This window comes from Cryptomeria japonica, chromosome 9, assembly GCF_030272615.1.
Source record: "Cryptomeria japonica chromosome 9, Sugi_1.0, whole genome shotgun sequence".
Lineage (NCBI taxonomy): Eukaryota > Viridiplantae > Streptophyta > Pinopsida > Cupressales > Cupressaceae > Cryptomeria > Cryptomeria japonica.
Genome location: NC_081413.1, coordinates 85,979,536 through 85,985,498, shown reverse-complemented (window position 1 = coordinate 85,985,498; position 5,963 = coordinate 85,979,536). Strand labels below are relative to the sequence as shown.

Below are 5,963 nucleotides of genomic sequence, written 5' to 3'. Positions count from 1 at the left end.
ATGTCATCACTATCCACTCTTCTATCTTTCAAATAGCATTCTTCTTCTTTCGAGAGATCATTCATGCCTTTAGTGCACGAACGATCTCCCGAGGGTGCATTATCGTATCAAATATCGACATGAATTTCATATTAGTTTCATATCGACATCAGTCTCATATCAACTTTTCATATCAAATCAATTCTTCATATCTCGAGCATCATCAATATCAATCATCAAATCTGAAGCATCATATCGACATTTCGACACAAGCATCCTATCTGGCAAGATTTTCTTTGAATCAACATGTGGTCACACGTTAACTCAAAGAGGGGCAAAATGTAGACACCTAAAAGTTGCACAATGAATTAAGTGAATTTTATTCATTTAATTATTGTTAATTCTTCCAATTAATTAAATTAAGATTTAATTAATATCCCTATTCTTTTAATCACTTATTAATTAAATTAATATTTAATTAATATACCCTTCTTCTATCTAAGCCATTTAATTAAGTGCACATTTAATTAAATCCCCCCACTTGCAAAATCCTACAAATGCAAGTTGCAACCACAATTGAAATAAATTAATTTTATTTTAATTAAATTCTAATTTCCCCTCCCACTTGTATTCTCCTACATCTCCCACTTACTTCTCTAAAACCTCTTCTAAATTCTTTTAATCACTTTTCAATTAGCCTAACCCATCTACTAAATATTGTCACATCCTTAAGTAAAGGGAAGTCATTTATCAAACCCTTAAAGTCTTCAATAACCATTAAAGGCTTTATGTCCTCAACAAGTTAACCTTGAAAGTGTTCCAAACCATTAATGGTTAACTCAACCTTCTTAAATGGTTAAAGAATTTTTGCCTAACTCAACCCTCATTTAACCCAGGGGTCTCATCAAGCATTGATTGCTTTAACCTTGGTTATCCCTTTAACCCTTGCACAAGAGTTTATCCTTTGGGTAAAATCTTTATCCAATGGGTAACCTTAATCTAACCTTAACCCTTACCTTCTAAGGTAACCATGAGGTCTTCTCAAGCATTTAATGCTTCTTGCATCTCCTCTCAAGCAATCTTATGTTGACAATTGTCACCATTTCATTGGTGAGAATTGTAAACATGGATTGATAACTTTCAATCCTGACCCTTCATTGGCCTATTTTTCCTATAAATAGAGCCATTCTTCTATCATTTTAGGATCCAAGTTTTATGCATCTAATCTATAATCATTTTTATCGAGCATTTTAATCCTTCTTTGAATAGAAATAATATAATAAGCATTTTAGAAGTATTTCTCTTTATCATAATAATCATATTAAGCTAGTGTATCATTTTAGGATAGTTCTTTTACTAATCCTTTCATCTTATCATCATATACATGCTAGTTTAGTTCATCTTTTGTTAATATCATGCACATTAGGATTGCATTCATGTTAGATTGATCAAACATCCCTCATTCTGATGATTGTCATCCCTAAGTCACTTTGCTCAGTGATCTGAGAGCAAAGGCATTGGCTTAAGGGGTCTTGTCAGATAGAGAACAAAGGAACATCCCTTGGGAAGTTGAGATATTACATATAGCTCCATAACTTGCACCAAGAGTCCCATTGGTGTGTGGACAAGTCTTGAATTCGTAATATTCATTCATCGAACCACTTTTCCCTCATACAAATATCAATGATATAAAGGAGAAGATACAAAACACATGGGTGAAGAAATTTGATGAGAATATAGAAGGCAATATAGTAGATGGGTTTATACCTATTGGTAGTGTAGATGCTTCCTTTGGAAACTAGATAAAGTGCATTATCTGAGGGGGAGATTTGATTAAAGTCCTTAAGAACCCCCTTATGGTTTGGATGTTGAATTGGTTTCAACATGGTAGAAGATGCTTCCTCCAGAAACTAGATAAAGTGCATTATCTGAGGGGGAGATTTAATTGAAGACCTTAAGAACCCCCTTATGGTTTGGATGTTGGATTGGTTTCAACATGGCAAGATGTTATAAATGATTTTCTAGAGCTTTCCAAGTTTCTGCAATGATTTGTAGAGATATTTGTGGTCTCTATCAATACATAGTAGCAACTTTTTGGTGTTTAATGATCAAGTGTATTCCATGGAAAATCTAAGTGGTTGAAGGTAACTAATAAATTGCGTTTTTGAATTCACTTTGATCACTTGTGATCTTGCAAATTCAAGAGCTATTATGTGCATAAGAAGATTTCTTGTGCAAACACTAATGACAATGTGATCACATAAAGAATCACATTCCAATAATATGTCAAAACATATATAAATTTTAATTATTATATAACTAATTATACAATGATAAAATACATTTAAGTTTTACCTTTAATGTTCGATGATGCATCCCTTGAACCTCCTATAGAGACATATGCGAGTAAATACAATAAAATGTGTGTCCTTATGTCTTAATCGAGGAGTCCCAAAAGTCAATCCAAAAATTGTTAGGTAGGGGAAGAACACCTATCACCCCTTCCAATTATCATTCACTCCTTGCTTACCCAACTCCCCAATTACTAACTTTAAAGAAACCAAAAAAATGATAACTAAAACCCATTAATAAATTTCACATGTACTAATTGCCACCCACTTTAACCCCAGTGGTTAGAATTTTTTCTTTAATTGGAGTTGTGCTACTTTATTAGTACCCATAGCTGGGGCATATGTGCATAAGTATTGAACTTTTTTGAGGTAGTTGTAATGTAGGGTTATTGGGGCATTTTAAGTAGGTATTAGGTAATACTTTGAAATGACCACTTTTTGACCTTTGCATTCATAGAACATGTGTTGTTAGTACTAAAAGCCAGAATAAACTGTTAAGTCACATATAAAGACAACAACAATTTTATTTGTCAAAATAGACCAATTTAAAATTTATGAATACACAAAAATAACTATAATAATTAACTAGTGGCTATAGAGCCAACCCACTAAAATGTAACACTAATAAAGAGAATAAAAACCACAATAAATATGTCGTGTGTTACGATCATCACATCATAGCAACCCAACCCACTTTAAATGTATTGGAATCTGCAAGCTGAAGCAGTCCAATATAATACACCTCTTCTCTACAAAATCAGGCGATCTATCGATTAATTGTCCTGCATGACTGGTTTGAGCTTGGAAGTAATGGAGAAAACATGGGAGAAAAGGAAGAAAATAGTGGGGAGAGTAAGAGAGAGCAATGAGAGCTACAATTTTTAATGGATTCTTGAATAATTGTTGTATTGTTGGGAATTAATTTTATAGACTAATTGTTATTTTAACTGCGAAGGGAAGATTATAGATTTTGAAATTTATAAATATCTGTAGGTTTTTGTGTATAAATAAATTTATATCTAGTGTCAGAGTAATAATTTGGTGTTGAACAACCATGGATATATGGAGCTCTCTAATGGTACACATAACATCTATCTTCCCTTAGTCAAACCCCATGCTTTCAAGCTCCTAGACTCTTCAACTGCTCCGATTTCTTTTCAGTATTAAGAAGCAGGCAAAATTTAATTGTGATTAACTTGTTCAATTCTTGTGATCTGTTTGGAAGACGTTGTAATTGGGAGTTCGCCAAAAACTAAGTGTTCCTATATTCATTTTAATTCCCCTTTCCTAGTCAAAAGGTATGAGAGACATTTTTTTATGATCAAGAACTTATCATCTTCTGTTTAGAATCTCTTTAACTCTTTTGTTTTGAAGTAGTTAGTAATTTGTGTCATTGCTTTATTTTTTTTATTATTGCATTAAATGTTCTTTAGTGCTCTTTGGAACAACTCTTACACAAGCAGTGTAAAATTTGTAAGTATTGAAGATATGTTTCAAAATAGTGATTCCATCTTTCATAAGCTTAATGTCTTCATACCCTGTGAAGAGCTTGCCCAAAAGTATAAATCAACATCATTAATAATAAAACATCCAAATAGTAATTTTTTTTAATAAACTGAATCAAATTAACTATACATTAGATCCCAACCCAATTTGAATAATTGGTACAAGTGATTGATTCAGAATATCTATCCGTAGTTTCTGCAGACGAATATGCTTAAAATTTATGTTGAACAAACAATGATACTGGGGCTATTGTTCCTGACTGAAGATTTGCGACACTAGTGCCAGAGTAGTGCAGGAGAGGAGAAGGCTTCAGGCCTACTCCTACACAGGCTTGTAGTCCAGAACAGGGCTACTGCTTGACATTTTTTAGCTTTATCCTAAATACATACTAACTCTCCATGGTGGCATTTTATACCATTTGTTAAACTCTGAATGCTACTGAGATTATCTGGACAACAAACCATTACAATCCAGTGTCAGAGAACATTGTAGACTTGACAGAAAAACAGGGAATCATAATTGAGACTTCAGAGGAAAGAAGGATATAGTTAATCAATATGTTTGGATGCCTCTGTAGAGGAAACCTGAGACGTTATGATGCTCAACAAAATTCTCTACTATCGCAATCATTCCATTATTTTAATAAGGCACATTTGGATCAAAGATGGAATGGTCACAAAGGGACAATAGTTAGTTGCTGAAAGTTACACAATATTTAAGCAGCTCAGAGGTCTTAAGTTTGAATTTTAACTTCACTCAAACTAAAAATAGACTGACTACCAAAAACTAACAATTCAATGATAAAACATTCCAACAACAAACAAAAAGTCCTATAATTTAATCCTATCTGATCAATGAAAAACTCAACCCAATGAGACTGATTCTTTTCCAGATGATTTTGGCGCGACATGAAATTGATAAACAACTAATATTTCCATAGATTTATCAATCTCTTCATTTGGAAGAGTACTCTATTATAGCATCTCTGTATCTTATACTTGTCCCAGGGGCTCCTCTGTTCCAAGTTGGAAGAAACAGTTAGGAAAATGCCTATGGAATTGCCTGTTGCCTTGCCATTTAACATGAAGATTGTCGAAAGTGCGTTCTTCACTGAACATCAAACCTCAAAACATGCTTTTGGATGAGGGCATAGTGTCAGATTTTGGGCTGTCTAGTCTGATGTTGAAAGAAGAACACCCAATCTTAATAAGTATTAGTGGGGGTTTATGGCTCCAGAATTGTATCACCTCATTCGTTATTTTGATTCGCCCACCAGCTGTATACATCACTCCTCTAGTTCACCTTTAGCATATTCTACAAAATCAAAACATATATAAGTAAAAAATAAGCTAATTTGCCCAAATAAACTAGATCAATAAAATTTGAAAGAAGGAAAGTGCTTGGGAGACTGCAAATAAATACTCAATGCCCAACCTATCAAGCACTCTGGATGCACCAAAATTTGCAATTTTAACTCCAACTTACCCTTCCGCCTTAAAATTTCCTCCTGATCTGCTCATATTCAAAGCTTCGAATGTTCTTAACCGCTATCATGCGGTTGGAAAGGAATTTCCTGTGATATAATGTCGTTACCACTATCAATCTCAAGGATCCATTGATTTCTGGCAATTTGCCTGCCCAATCTCACGGTGTTACCCTCCAAGCCAATGCTTTCAGCGGTCCCTTCCAACAATAGTCTCTTGTGCATTGCATTGGAGAGTCAAAACCCTAAGATGGGACAGGCGAATGTACCAGAAAATGAAGGCCTACGTACCAGAAGTCAAATTGCCAGAAATCAACGCATCTGTGAGATTAAAAGCGGTAACGGTGTTGAATGTATCACAAGAATTTCCATTCCAAGCGCATGAATTATGGTGAGACTCCTTCTAGATGCTCCAAGCATTACGCGTGCCCCTCTACATTTCCTTCTGGAGGGAAGTTCAGTGGAGAAGAAAAAGCAGAAGAAGAACAAATAGGTGACAGTGTAGGAAAAGAAAGCTACTGCTTGCCATATAAATAGTAGTTATTGAACATTTTTTAGTTGCGTGTACCATAAAATTTCCCAATTTTGATGCAGAATTGGGAATTATTGAGTTGCGTGTAGCATAAGATTTCCTAAATTGTTAA

General features: G+C 34.2%; 1 long non-coding RNA gene across 1 annotated transcript; it reads right to left on the bottom strand.

The window, feature by feature from the left end:
• Window positions 1-4,689: 4,689 nt before the first annotated feature.
• Window positions 4,690-5,743, bottom strand: LOC131858196 (uncharacterized). Its single transcript, XR_009358957.1, has 2 exons — window positions 5,322-5,743; window positions 4,690-5,150 (listed from the first exon to the last, which is right to left on the bottom strand). It is a non-coding gene; the product is annotated as an uncharacterized LOC131858196 (long non-coding RNA).
• Window positions 5,744-5,963: the final 220 nt, after the last annotated feature.